The 15,734-nt window shown below is 38.7% G+C and overlaps 1 long non-coding RNA gene across 1 annotated transcript; it reads right to left on the bottom strand.

Annotated features, from left to right (window-relative positions):
- Positions 1-1,114: 1,114 nt before the first annotated feature.
- Positions 1,115-10,886, bottom strand: LOC134731802 (uncharacterized). Its single transcript, XR_010114389.1, has 3 exons — positions 10,743-10,886; positions 9,002-9,020; positions 1,115-1,135 (listed from the first exon to the last, which is right to left on the bottom strand). It is a non-coding gene; the product is annotated as an uncharacterized lncRNA (long non-coding RNA).
- Positions 10,887-15,734: the final 4,848 nt, after the last annotated feature.

Below are 15,734 nucleotides of genomic sequence, written 5' to 3'. Positions count from 1 at the left end.
CATCAAGTGTAAACGTGGACGGATGGTCATTCTCTCTTACAGCACTATAAGAGGTGAGATAAGGGAAAATACTGCCTCTCTGGGCTGGGAGGCAGGAGCCTGGAGCACTTCCCTGCCTCAATGGGCCCTAGAGAAGAACAGGGACATAATGGACCCTGAGGGCAGGTCTGGGTCTTGGCACTTACTAGAAGTTACTCCCTGAATTGTACTTCGGATCCATTATCCATTATATATATTTATGAGGCATAGTCTCACTCTATTGCCCAGGCTGGAGTGCAGTGGCACGATCACAGCTCACTGCAGCCTCAAACGCCTGGGTTCAAGCAATTCTCATGCCTCAGCCTCCCTCGTAGCTGAGATTACAGTCCTGACACAACTCCCAGCCAATTTTTGTATTTTTAGTGGAGACGAGGTTTTACCATGTTGGCCAGGCTAGTCTCGAACTCCTGGCCTCAAGCGATCCACCCGCCTCGGCCTCCCAAAGTGCTAGCATTACAGGCATGAGCCGAGGTGCCCGGCCAATTATGGTTCCTTAAACGTTACCACCCTGCCAAATGTCTAGGTGGCAATGTTTAAGGAACCTGCACGTAAAAATCAGAGATGTTTGTGATTGTGCTGGGCACAGAAGAGTCTGGGGGACTTATCTCCCAGGAGTGAGCAGGACAAGAGGCAGCAGATGACAGCAGCACCAAGACACTGGTGCAGACAAGGCAGAGCCCAGGGACCAAGTAAGAAAAGGCAGGGGGAGGGGCATGGGTAGTGGCCATGGCTGGCTTGCTAAGGACCTCAGCCATCTGTGAATGCAGCACTGGCTCTGAGAACTTTACTCACCTTCTCAAGTCCACCTTCACTGTTGCCCACCTGAGTGACCTTAAAAGGGTTTTTCCATTGCAATCACAAGCAAAAACGCTTTTGCTTTCTGTTGCTATTGTGTTCCTTTGTGTGGCTTCTTACCTTTGGAGAGATAATGGATGTCTTTGGGAAGAAGTCTGAGCTCAGGCTTGCCATGCCCTCGCACACACCTCCAGAATGGCATTTGAGTTCTGAATTGTAATTGCTGTTGGCTTATGTCTCTCCCACTCCCTCTGCTAACAGCAACTTGAGGTTGTCACATGCCCAGTGTCCAATGCAATGCCTGGCAAAAAAGTGAATCTAATTAAATGAAGGAGCAAGATGAAAATGACACCGAGCTGGCATATACAAAGGTTAAGATATAGACTCCATGTTCTTCAAGGTCTCAAATATCCATGTGGATTCTCCAAGATAGTATAAAAACTCTATTCTCATTTTTCTATTGCTTTCAATTTGATTTTGTTAATCTGCTTTCTACCCTACAGAGAAAAAATAAAGGATCTTGGCATTGCAGCTTAAAAACAAGAGGCAAGCAGGATTTATTCTTAATAAAATGCTTTCAGAAATATTTCTCAATGCATTTTTTTTATTTGCAGGTCTTACATCTGATTATATATAGGGATGCTGTTTTTATCTTTTTTTTTTTTTTTTTTAGTTTCTCCACAGTACAGAAATCAATTTAAAAATTGTCATTATTGCCTTGGAGTTATTTGATATAATCTTAGAAAGAGTACTCTCCTCTTTTTAACTTGGCTTGCTTGCAATTTTCCTTAGAAAACTTTCTAGATTGAACCCAGGGTGTTAGGAAAAATTATAAAACATATCTAGTTATTTGTTCCACATATTATAATCATTCAACAAATGTTACTTAAATAGAACTTTTCCTATTTACAAAAGCTGAATAAAGTGTGTTTTTTTTTTTAGAAAAAGAAAGATCACAGAAGCTTTAGCAGATAGAAATATATGCAGGATTTATGTGTGAGCACAGTTTTTATAAATCCCAGGGTAAGTAATAGAGGGATAGATTTAAAGGTTAAGATTAAACCTTTACTTTGAACTCTTTTAACCTTTTTCTTTTTAACAGTTTTTATTTGAAAAATGTGAAAAAAGGAGAAAATGAAAGTAATAATCACTGACAACTTTCCCACATTTTTAGTTATGAGCTCTCCATCATCACCACCACCAAAATCTAGTTACTGTTATTAACAATTTAGTGCATGTTCTAGGCTATTGTTGTTTCAATTGCTCTTTCCCCTGCACTTCTCTCACACATGCATACACACACATACAGACATACACATGCACACACACAAACTCACATATATATTTTTACCAAAAATATAGAATTATGCTAATCATACTGTACTCCTATTTTCTTTTTTTCACCTAAAAATAGCTTATAGACCTATTTCAAAGTCAGTACATACAGATATTATCTCATTCTCTTTTTTAAATTTTGGGTTTTGCATTTAGCTTTTGGATCTGACTGAAATTGCTTTCTTTGTATGTTGTGAGACAGGGATCTAACACTGATTTTTCAAAATAAATTGCCAGTCATCAATTAACTATCCCTACTGATTTAAAATACTGCTGTTAAAAGGCTGCCTTTTTCATGAAATGAATTTCCATATTAATTTGAATATTTATCCTATTTCATGGAATTATTTGTTTATTTCCGTGACAATTATTGTTTAACTTACATAATTTATAATGTATTTTGATATCTATGTATTTCTGTGTAATGACAATTTTAATTTCCATTTTAATTGTTATATCTGATAGGAAAAGGGCCCCCTCATTGCTTCTATTTTCTGGTTTGTTTCAATTTCATTTTTGTCATTTCAATTTTAACAAAGTAATGCATGTACATAATTTAAAAACCAAATAAAACAAGAAGGCTCATAATTATAAACAGCACTTGCCTCAGTACTCTTCACCCCTTACATCCTTCTTCTCAGAGATAGTCACTTGCATTTATTTTAGCTGATCTTTCTGGCACTTACCTCTGTAATTCTAAATAATATGATTATGCTACCAATTCTTGATTTACATCTTTTAGACCTCATTTAGTGGCTTCTGTTTTACCCAGTAAGTATTCCTCTCTCTTACATTCCACTCTCTTCCCTCTTCTGCTCAGCAGCATGTATAACAAATTTTAGCTCAATTAATAAATAGTGTTTACATTGAGATTGGGCAAACACTTTTGAATTGTGAAATCAATCCACAGGGTATGATTGCATTTCCTTTCTTGTCTGAAAGAAACCTTTCATGGGATTTTTTAAGAATTACTAATTGCTTCTATTTTCACTGTAATTTTAAAAAGCTAATATCCAAATTTTTCTAAATATTCCATCTAAGACACCATATACCTATCAGCTGATATTTTTCCCCATACTCAGAGGCATCAAAGGGTTTATTAATTCTCTACTTTACCTCGAAACTTTCTTCCCATAACCCTTTGTATTCCAATGCCAGTCCCCTATCTCCTCAATCCCATGTGTTATTTTTTCCTTAATTTATTTTCTCATTTTGTTGGAGCATATTTTCTAGTTGCTGTAAACATTTCTTTATTTTTATGTTGTATTTTTTGCCCCTTTAAACTTGATTTTTATTTTTATGTCTTACATATGTTACTTTTAAACAACCTATATTTGGAATTTGTTCATTAGTTTTTTTTGATCCAGAAGGACAATCTTAGACTTCTAATTGCAGCAATTAGTCTATTTACACTTAATGTATTAACTGTACCTTTGTGTTTAAATCTACCGTTTTATTTTGTACTTTCCATCAAACCTGCTGTTCTATTTTTTCTCTCTTCTTTGCCTTCTTTTTGATTTTTCTAGTTTGAAGTTTCTTCTCCTTCATTAATTTGGAAGTTATACACTTTGTTTATATTTTCTTAGTGGTTATTCTAGAAATTACGATACACATCCTTGACTTACCAAATGTTAATTATTACCTTTACCCTCCTCCTAGACAACACAAATTCATTACCACTTTCCCAAATTCAATACTATTATTACAGTGTATTTAAATTTTCTATATATTTAAAACACTATAAAACATAAGTTATTATTTTACATAGTATTCATTTAGACTTACCCACATATTTACGATTTTTCTTGCTTTCCATTTTTTCCCTCAGCTTTACCTTCTACCAATGATCATTTTCCTTATGTCTGAACTACATGCTCTAGAATATCTTTTAGTGCAGATCTACAGAAGACAAACTCTCCTTTTACTTGTCAAATAGAGTCATCATATTGCTTTAAATTTTGAGGCATATTTTTGATGAGTGTAGAATTCTAAGTAGGCAGTTATTTTCTATTACTGTATTGAAGACTTTCCCTCGTGCTCTGTTTTTTGTTGTTGTTGTTGTTGTTGTTTGTTTTTTTTTTTAGCCTTTAGATTCATGGGTACATGTGCAGGTTTGTTGCATGGGTATATTGCATGATGCTGAGGTTTGGGTACTAATGATCCATCACTCACACAATGGGTATAGTACCCAACAGTTTTTCAACCCCTGTGCCCCTCCCCCATCTAGTAGTCCCCAGTGTCTATTCTTGACATTTTTATGTCCATGAGTTTAGCTCCCAGTTCTAAGTGAGAATACGCAGTATTTGGTTTTCTGTTCTTGTGTTAAATCACTTAGGATAGTGGCCTCCAGCTGTATCCATATTGCTGCAAAGGACATGATTGCGTTCTTTCCTATGGCTGTGTAGTATTGCATGGTATGTATATACTACATTTTCCTTGTCCAATCCACTGTTGATGGGAACCTAGGCTGATTCTGTGTCTTCATTTCTGTGAACAGTGCTGCAATGAACATACAAGTGCAGGTATCTTTTTGTTAGAACAATCTATTTTTTTAATAAAAGAAATAGGATTGCTGAATTTAATGGTAATTCTGTTTTTAGTTCTTTGAGAAATCTCCAAACTGCTTTGCAAAGGGGCTGAAGTAATTTACATTCCCACTAACAGTGTATAAGTGTTCCCTTATCTCTGCAGCCTTGCCAGCATCTGTTGTTTTTTGACTTTTTAGTAATAGCCATTCTGACTGGTGTGAGATGGTACCTCATTGTGCTTTTGATTTGCATTTTTCTGATTATTAGTGATGTTGAGCATATTTTCATGTATTCATTGGCCACTTGTATGTCTTTTTAGTGGTGTCTGTTCATGTCCTTTGCCCATTTTTTAACGGGGTTGTTTTTGCTTGTTGATTTAAGTTTCTTTTGGATTCTGGATATTAGATCTTTTTTGTCCAATGTATAGTTTGTGAATATTTTCTCCCATTCTGCAGGTTTTCTTCTCACTCTGTTGGTAGTGTCTTTTGCTGTGCAGAGGCTGTTTGGTTTAATTAGGTCCAATTTGTCAATCTTTGTTTCTGTTGCAATAACTTTTGAGGGTTAGTCATGAATTCCTCCCCAAGGCCAGTGTCCAGAATGGTATTTCCTAGGTTTTCTTCTGGGATTCTTACAGTTTGAGGTCTTATCTTTCAGTCTTTGTTTTTTGATACTGAGAAGTTAGTTGCTACTCTGTCACGACTTTGAAAGTGTTCTTTTTCTCTAGCTTATGATTTTCCCTTTCTCTTTGCTTTTCTTGCAAACCAAGGTATGGGTTTGTTTATATTTATCGTATTAGGGATTTATTGAACTCCTGAATTTTTTGAATTGGTGTCATTCATCAATTTTAAAAAATTCTTGGTAATTTTTTTTTCATTTACTGTCTGTATCCCATTACTCTCCTTGCGGTCTATTTGGAGACCTGTGTCTCCAAGACATAACATACATATGTTAAAATTTTCATTCTATATTAAGTGTTGATAACCTGTGGCTTTGGAGGCAGCCACCTGTTTTTGTAAATAAAGTTTTGAATGTAGTCATGATTATTCAGTTGCTTGTTGTCTATGGCTTTTTTTGAACTATAGTAGCAGAATTGACTAGTTACCACAGAGACAGTATGGCCTGCAAGATCTGAAATATTGACTCTCTGGCCGTGCAAACAAATATTTAGCAATCAATACTCATCCTTTTGTTTTTTCTGGATACTTTCTTCTGATTTATATTCCAGTTCCCTAATCTAATATTTGGCTATATCTGTTCTACCTGTATATCTGTTAAGCCTGTAGAATTCTTAACTATAGTTACTGTATTTTTTAGTTCTAGAATTTCTACTCGGTTCTTTTTCAAATAAAAGCAACTTTTTAAAGTTTCCATTTCCCAATTGAAATGTTCAAGATTTTATCTCTGAAGACAGAAAACATGATTTTGGTGGCTGTGCCCAATACTTTCACTATCTGAAATCTTTGTAGGCTTGTTTCTGTTGTCTTTTTTTACCCCCTGGTTCTGACTCATACAGACCTTATGCTTGACATTGTATTTGAAATCTTATTCGTATAAATAATTTGAGCATAGATTGAAAACATCTACCTCCACAGAAAATTTTAATTTGCTTCTGACACTCTAGACTACCTTAATTGAAATTTCAGGCTTGAGATTCCCTGGATCATCCATATGAGAACAGTGTTGCTTTCAATTTATTCTTTCTCTAACAGCAGTGATTCTCAAACTTGTTTGTACATTTGAGTCACCTGGGAAACTTTAAAATATACTGGTGCTTGTTTCCTACTGTCAGAGATTGTGATTTGAATGGTCTATGCTGTTACTTGGGCTTTGGAATTTTTAAAAGCTCTCCAATGATTCTAATGTGCCCACAAGTTTGAGACTGCCCTAAGAGTAAAGCTCTTCAGGACCTTAATTTAATGTGTGGGTATTTATCAGACTTCCCACTTGGCAGGTCCTTTTATCTATTTTGTCCAGTGAGGCTGCCAAATACCACAGCTCCATACTGCAGCTGTTTCTTCCTAATCAGGGCCAGTTCATCTGTGAGTATTTGCTTTTTCCTTCTTATATTCTCCCAAGTTTTTGGCATGGTAATCCTTCACTAGTTTATTTGCTTTTTAAGGATTTTAAGAAAAAAAAGTATGTATGTGTATATTCATCCTCTACATTACTCAATATACATATACAGCTGTTTTAGTCAACGTCATCAGGAGGGTTGGTCTAGGCTGCCATTAAAATAAGTGAAAGTCTTCCAGTTGCTTTTAAAAAAAAAGAAATCGGGATAGGGTTTTTGCATTCCTACTCTTCTGAAAATGGCTTTATTTTATCAACTCTCTGGAGTCATAGTCTGGCTGAGATTCAAAGTCTAGGATGAAACTTAATTTTCCTTCACATATTTGAAGGCACTATCTTATTGATCTCCTCTAACATTTATTGTAGCTGTTGTATAATCCTATTCCTTCCTCATGCCTATTTTCCTGTAAGTGAGTTTTCCCCTCTCTTTGGGGACACAATTATCTCATAATGTTTCTCACACAATTTGGGGGTAACACATAATCTCACAATTATGTAGTTTGGTATAGGGTGGGCCTTAATTTATTTTTCTGTTCATAAAAGCAATGTGTTCAATCGGAGATTTTTGTTTTTACTCCAGGGAAATTTTATTGTCACGTTACATTTATACTTCTATTTTTTTTCTCTCTCTCTTTATTTTTTATTTTTATTTTTTGAGACAAGATCTCACTCTGTTACCCAGGCTGGAGTGCAGTGGCGTGATGACGATCTTTTTACAAATCATTTTGGTTGAATGTTAGCTTTCTTAGATTCATCCTTTATACCACTCAGCTTTTCTTTCCTAATTTTTTGTGCAATTTCTTTCTGTGCTATCTGTTGAAAGATTTCTTCAAATTTATTCCTCACCTCTTCTATTGGATGTTTTATTTTGATTACATTTTTATTTCCAGAAGAAATTTTTATTTCTTGTTCTTTGACTCGCTCTTTTACATTACCTCTATTTCTGGTTATAAGGATACAATGCCTTCACTTTTTTTTTTTTTTTTTGAGACAGAGTCTCGCTCTGTCACCCAGGCTGGAGTGCAGTGGTGCAGTCTCGGCTCACTGCAAGCTCCGCCTCCCGGGTTCACGCCATTCTGCCTCAGCCTCCTGAGTAGCTGGGACTACAGGCGCCTGCCACCACACCTGGCTAATTTTTTGTACTTTATTTTATTTTTTATTTTTTTTTTAGTAGAGACGGGGTTTCACCGTGTTAGCCAGGATAGTCTCAATCTCCTGACCTCGTGGTCCACCCGCCTCGGCCTCCCAAAGTATTGGGATTACAAGCGTGAGCCACCGTGCCTGGCCTGTCTTCACTTATTTCACTAAGGGTTATAGCTTTAAAAATCTTATATCCTCTTCTATTATTTGTTTTCTCCAGATTTATTTTTTTAAATTTTTTCTTGCATTGGTCTTTCTCTTTCATGCTAGAGGCTTTCCTCAGCCATCTGGGGAGCCTTGGCACTCTGTTCACATTAAGAGTGAGCATTTAAAAGATTGTTCAGAGGCCATGTGTGTATGGGCGGAACTTATTGATCTGTGGGCTCCATTTATGGGTGATTGAACATGGAGTTCATAAATGCAAATCAGTCAATCAATAAAGCTGGAAACTTTTTCTTTAGGATAATTTAATTTGTCAAAAGATAATCTGATAACCATCATTCTACTCTCTACCTCCAGGACATCAACTTTTTTCAGTTTCACATGTAAGTGAGAATATACAATATTTGTCTTTCTTTGCCGAGCTTATTTCACTTAACATCCCCTAGTTCCATCCACATTTCTTCAAAAGACAGGATTTCATTTTTTGTGGCTGAAAGCGTATTTATATACAATAGCATTCCATTGTATATACAGACCTCATTTTCTTTATCCATTTATTTACTGATGGGCACAGATTGATACCTTATCTTGGCTATTGTGAATAGTGCTGCAATAAACATGGGGGTACAGATATTTCTTCAATATTGTGATTTCCTTTCTTTTGGATATATTCCCAATTGTGGGATTGCTGGATCACATGGTAGTTACGTTTTAAGTTTTTTGAGGAACCTTTATATTGTTTCCATAATAGTTGTACTAATTTACATTCTCATCAGCAGTGTATAAGCATTCCCCTTTCTTCACATCCTCACTCAAGTTTAGCTTTTGTCTTTTTGTTAACAGCCATTCTAACTGGGGTGGGATGATATCTCATTGTGGTTTTGACTTGTGTTTCCCTAATTATTAGTGACGTTGAGCATTTTTTCACATACCTGTTAGCCATTTGTACATCTTCTTTAAAGAAGTGAGGTGGAGAAGAGTAGTAGGGAGGGAGAAATGAAGAGAAGTTGGTTAAGTTTGCAGACTTCCATGTCCCTCCCCTCTGTTGCCCCTATCTGTGTAGCCCCAAGTCAAAGCCTTTCCCATTCAAATTACACACAAAAAAACTCTTTCATCACCAGCCTGGGAAACTAGTGGCCTGACTGTGCAAGGTGAGAGAAGAATATGACTGCTTCACAAACAAACTTTCGATGTCTATTTTTAGCTCCTTACCTCAACCCAACCCTTCATTGTACCTGCTGTCTCCAAATCTTGAGCATCTCACGTTTTCCATTGGGATGAATGAGCTAATTCATTTGTGGTAACTTGTCTTCAGGTGACTTAAATCTTTGCTTCCTCTGTCTTACTAAACCACTTACCTCCATCTGGTCCTATCTTTCAAACTTGTGTGGAATTCTCTTGTTTGCTTGTTTTCTTTATTCTCTTTGTCTTTTATGGGTTTCTACATTCTTTTAGACTCTAGTTAGCGATTTAAACCCCATAATTCATCAGTTCCTCATCCATACATGAAAATAATGCTGGCTTTGCCTATCAGAATCAGAGACTTTTTGTATGTGGATATAGTTAGATAAGATACATGAAAGTGATTGTGGGAAAGGTCTTTGTCATTATTTTCCTTCTGATGTCTTTGTCCTCATTAATCTGATTTTCTAAATAAGTGCTGAATTCAAATTATGCTCTCATTTCTCACCAGAATGAGCAGTGTCTGTTTCTTCTTGGTTGTGGAAATTGTATCCCTCTTTCTTTTCATCTGCTACCATCTCTTTTCTGTTGAGGTTTTCAGGGTGTGCATGAGTCACCACTGCTCCAAATGACTGTGTGATGTTCTCTGTCCCACCCTGAAGCACTCATCACTGGCTGGGTGGATTCTCACTGAGCTCTCCTGGGTGGTGACACCTACCATCTTTGAGCTTCCCAAGGAGTATCCCAGCTGCTAAACTGGGACTGATCAACAAGGGGAGGCTGACTCCATTGCTGGAGTTCTGATTTCTACCCAATGGGTGCTGTCTTGTGAAAGAGATTTCACTAACTAGTCAGGCAAAACTACCTATTTTAAATCAAGATAATGATCGTTAACACTTCCAGATTCGAAGAATGTTACATGTGTTAACTTATTTAATCTTCACAACACCCTGTAATATCTTATGTCACGGGGAACAAAACTGACACCCAGGTTGATTAACAAACTTGGTCAGTTTCACAATGCTCGTCAGTAGCAGAGCTGGAATTTAATCCCAGACAATCTCTCCCCAGAGTCTAGGCTCTAAACCACAATTTTATACTGTCTCTTAAATCTGCTTTGTTTAACTAGCTGAGAGTCAAGAAAATCTCCCAGAATTTAAAGTGCATAGCAGGGTGCTGGCCTTCCTTGATTCTTTGATAATATAAATAAAAGTCAACACTGGGGTTCTACCTCTAAGGGTCTACCTTGTTTGTAGCCAATACTCCAACCAATTGGACACTGATTTCTTAGGTGCTTGAGTAGTAGGCTGATGGCAGGTTGAACCATATGAAATTGTCAATATTTGGCCATTTTTGACCTATGCAAATGGCCATGTCATATGGTTCAATTCAATATTTGTTGAGCCCCTACCTACTTTGGTGCAAGAATTGGTTCCGGGTATTTTTCTTACGTTATTTAACCTTCACAACAATACTTCGAAGTATTTTTACCTCAATTTTTCACGTGAGGAAATAGGCTCCGACTAACCAGCTGGAGATCACTCAGCAATTGTAGTGGTAGAGCCAGGGATCCTGTTCCAAGGTGGGTTCCATTCCACTGCACAGCTCTCCTGGCTGAGCCCCAGGAGCTGAGTGGAGCTGGAGGTCCTACAGGCAAAAAGGAAAATCACATTCAAGTGGCAGACTCAAGTTATATCAGTTTTGAAGTTAAGCATGAGTCAAAAGGAGGAAATCAAATGACCTCCAGTAAACAGATATGACTCAATCAGCAGCAAAAGTCAGCTTTGGGAAAGTGAATCAGACCTATTCCATTTTATTCAGTATTGTCACAACTGTGGGTGTACTTCCTACAGCTTTAAAGAAAATTTGGGGATTGAAGGGTGATTTGCCTAATTGGAGAATACTGTCATGGGAAGCCCAGGCCAGGAGAGCCCAGATTGTGGGTGGGGGTGGGGGGCGGGGTGGGGGGTGTTGGCATCTAAAACAGCTGGGGACTATTTGGATTCAAAATTGGAACAAATACAACTATGCATGCAACTTAGGGAGTTTGAGGAAGAGATAGGATGGGAAGGTCTTTGGTAGTACAACCAGAAAAGAATGATAATTTGGGGCTCTCCAGAATCTCCAGTGCTAATTGAGCCAGATGGGGCTTGGCAACCCAGTTTAGCCACATGGAAGCATTTTGGAATGACTACAGGCTGTAAGTTACAGATGCTGGGTTGGGAAGACAGGGAGTGTTAAATGAGCGCAAACACACTGAGATGTATTCCAGTTAAGTGGAATATTATTCAGGGATAGATGCAAAAATAGTTGAAGTGGTTCATAGACATTCATTTTAATTCTATGACTTTCCTCTGTGGGAAACTACTTTCATCTGGTTCTTTTCAATATGAATTGAGTCATATTCTTTTTATTTGCCACAAGCACTTATTTGCCATAAGTATTTTAAAGCATATGACAATTGCTGCCTTATTTTCAAGAAATTGATTGAAACACCCTTGCTGAGCTGCTCAGAATTTGAGATTAATTCTCAACCACTGGCAAAAAGTATCAAGAGAAGATAAGAGTGAATGTGATCATTGATCATCAGATTTTTATTTTAACTCTTTTCTGGAAAACCTGCCAAATATTGGGGAGTATAAAGGCATCCAGACTGCCTTCTCTGAGCTTATACTCTAATTGGGAGAAATATGACATATACATAGAGCAGAAGACATTGATCTACAAATGCCAAATGTGCAGTGAATAAACAAAGTTACATGAAGCAAGGAGGCCGACATTAGCAGTGGGGCTAAACGAGGCCCATGATTAATGGAGAGGGTAGATTTGAGCTGATCCTTAAAGAATGAGCATTCAGGGATACTAGGAAAAGGGAGGAAGGCATTGCAGGCAATGAGAATGGCACAAGAAAGAAGTCCAGGGGTGAGAGAGCCCCTATTTGCTCAGAACCCAAGAGGACCTGGTTGGACAGAGTAGAGAAATTGTTGGTGAAGTAGTGTGAGTGCCCCCACTTCTTTTCTCTACATGATTTCCTGAGTGATCTCATTCCATCTGTCTCATTTAAATAATGTCTATATGCTGATGATTCCTGGATTTATAATTCCAGCACAGACTGTTCTTCTGTATTCATGACAGAACTCTTGATTTTTGCCCTCCCAGCTCATCCCTGTCTTCCCACTTCCCATGTCTTTCCCCTATTGGTAAATGGCATCATGATTTACTCAGGTAATCAAGCCCAAGCCCTGGGAATCATGCTTGACTTCTTTCACTTACTAGCCCATCTCTGATCCATCAACGAGTGACGTCAGCTCTTCCACAAGAGTATCTCAAATATGTTCATGTTTTTCCAATTTCTACAACTACCACCCTAGTTCAAGGCACCATACTCTTCTGCCTGTCATTCTATCATAGCCCCTGATTTCAATTCTTCCAAGCTTAGCTCCCTGAAGTACTTTCTGTAACCTGCAGTCAGAATATTCTTTTTGAAATGTCATCAGAACATATGTCATTGGATCACTCTTCTGTTTAAAATGCTTTGATGGCTTCCTAGTGCTCATAGCATAAAATCCCAACTCCTTACCATGATCTACACTGCCCTGCTTTGTGGACACCTCCCATGCCTGCCCAGCATCCATGCAACTTCTTCTAATAGCTGATTCTCCATTTTTCTTTAGGGGAACTACCCCTCCCTGATTCTTCCTGCAAGTGGTCTGTGTGGGCTGATTCCACCCCATTTCCTGTTTCAGCAGCCAGCAAGTAACTCCAGCATGGACAGTTAGCATATTCTTTCCTGATGTCACAGTGGTTGTCTCAGAGATGAACACATCTCCTAAGTTGATCCAGTAAAACTCAAGCCTAGATCTTTTACTAGAACACTGGTGCTTCTGGTGAGGGCCTAAAGAATATTACAATCATGGTGAAGGGCAGCCAGAATGTCACATGGTGACAGACAGAGCAAGAGAGAAAGGAGGAGTGCCACGCTACTCTAAACAACCAGCTCTCATGTGAACTCACAGTAAGAACTCACTCAATACCACAAGGACAGCACTAAGCCATTCATGAGGGATCTGCCTCCAAGACCCAAACACCTCCCACTAGGACCCCCTCTCCCCCCCGCCGCCACTTCAGCAGTGGGGATCACATTTCAGCATGAGATTTAGAGAGAACCACATCCAAACCATATCACCTGGGAACTGCTGGCTGTAAAATGCTGCATACTTGGAGTTAATAGAGAACCATCTGTGGGAGGAGCTTCCTGAGTGTGAAGCCAACTCAGAACAAAGGAGACTGGGAATGGAGAAAGACCAAGTTGTGTGGATTGTTGGAGCCCAGCACAATCCCTCTTCCCATGCAGTGCCTCTACTTTTCAGTTACATGAGTCAAAATGTTCTCATTTTAGTTCTACTGTATGCCTGTGCCTATACCTATCTATGTCTATTTATCTTTTGAAGAGATGGGAAGGTCTCTTTCCAAGGAGCCTCCCTGGGAGTCTGCCCATGTGTCTCATTGGCCAGCATTGGTTCCCACGTCCATCCCAAACCAATTCCCAGAGGCTTAGGCCAATCCCTAAAGTGCGTTGATTCTTGTGAGAGTAGGTAAAATTTGAGTTCTGTTAGAAAGCAGGTGGCAGGTGACTCATTGCTGGTTATAATTTAACAGGGTCTGCTACGCAAGGTTATCTTCTTTTCTTGGAGTTTTCTAGGCACTATAAATGTGAAAGAAGCCTCAGACCATGAATGAGGGAAGCAGTTGGTTGTATATCTAAACAGGGTTGGTGGTTTCCAAACTGACCTCTGATGGTCTGCATGATTTTGGTGGAATCCCCTCTGCTTTCTTGATTTTAGTTTCAATCTCTGTATTAGGAATTCAGAGATTTAGCCACAATGTGTATACAGCACAGACCATCTCAGAAAATAGATTTTAAAAAGGACCTTACCTTCTGTGTTATTGCCTTATAGAAAGTCATAAAACATTTTTGAAGCCACAGGGTTTTATCATTTTGCTGCAGCTTTTTTTTTTTTTAAATTTACCCACTCCTGCCCCATTCCCAATGCCACCTCTTTTCCCTGTTCTGGTTATTTATAATTTAAAGAAAATATACTCTGCCTCTCAAGCACTGTCTTTTGGAAACCACTGACACAGAAAAGGAGAATCAAAGTCAGTCTCCTTAGGCTGCCCCTGAAGGATTTCGTGCAGGTGTAATTGAATTAATGCCTTTTCTGAATGGTCTGGGGCCAGGATCAATAAAGCTCCACAAAAGTTCAGACTCCTAAGGGGAACTGTGGGGAAACTGCAGGAAGAATTCCAGGGAGGACAAATCTTTGGGGGCTGCAGAGCCCAGAGCAATGCAGCCAGCGTGTGCCAGATGTTATGAAAGTATGTATGCTTGTAATGTAAATTAATAACCATCAAAAATAACTGCAACGTCCTGGGGCACCCACCACCACCACCAAACCTAGGGCTCAGGGTAGCCACCCCAGTTTCCCTCCTGGAAGAATAGGCTTGATTTAGAAGGGGTCCCCTGGAGGGTAGACCTGAAGGTGAGGAGTTAGGTGAACAGATGAGGCAACTTGGCCCCCGAAGACACGCAGACCTTTGTTCCTAAGAAGTGCATCCTCCTTTTCTGCCATCTTCTGTTGATCATCTGTGACTCAGCTCAGGCTCTGCCTTCTTCTTAGAGCCTGCCCTGACACTTGCCCACAGTTCTGATAGTTCTGTGCTCCCACAGCACTCTGCCCTTGACCAAAGAAGCTCTTCCACAGGCTGAAATTGCAGGGCCATTTGTTTTTCTTCCCCACTAACCTCGTTTCTTGAGGATTTACCAATCACTTCATCAAACGCTAGCTGTGTAGCCTCAGACAGATTTATTAGATTTTCTGAGCCTGTTTCCTCATCTGTAAAATGGGGATAATGACAAACCTTTCTTCAAATGGTTGTTGTGAGAATTAAATAAGATAGTGTGTAACCCAGAAGCTGAGGTATAGTACTCTGTAAATATTGTTTTGGGGTTATTACATCATCATTATTATTATCTTTATATTTGATTCCTCATCAGTGAGTCAGGGTACATGTTGCATGATCAATATATGTTGTTGAGGGAAAATAAATGTGGGATTGCTTGAGCAGAGAAAGATCATATAAACAGGTAATGATAATGAAGATCATTATTATAGTAGGCCAACAATGCAAGGAGACATGACAAGGTGACAAGTGTGTGTAACTAACTCTCTAGACGGAGGGACCTACAAGAGTTCATTGATTGCAAAAGAATGGAATATCCCTGTGAGATGAAGCAGTCACGTGAGACTTCACCAGGGCCAGTAGAGCCTGAGATGTCGGTGAGGATGGATGGGACCTGAATACACAGAGATGAAAGGGGAGGAATTTCAGATAGAGGTGCCCTATACTCAGACCTGACATCTTGGAAAATGTGAGCATTGGGGATGTTCCCTTCAGGAGCTGATATTTAATTTGACTTTAGGA

This window comes from Symphalangus syndactylus, chromosome 11, assembly GCF_028878055.3.
Source record: "Symphalangus syndactylus isolate Jambi chromosome 11, NHGRI_mSymSyn1-v2.1_pri, whole genome shotgun sequence".
Lineage (NCBI taxonomy): Eukaryota > Metazoa > Chordata > Mammalia > Primates > Hylobatidae > Symphalangus > Symphalangus syndactylus.
This window is presented reverse-complemented; position numbering and strand designations above follow the sequence as displayed.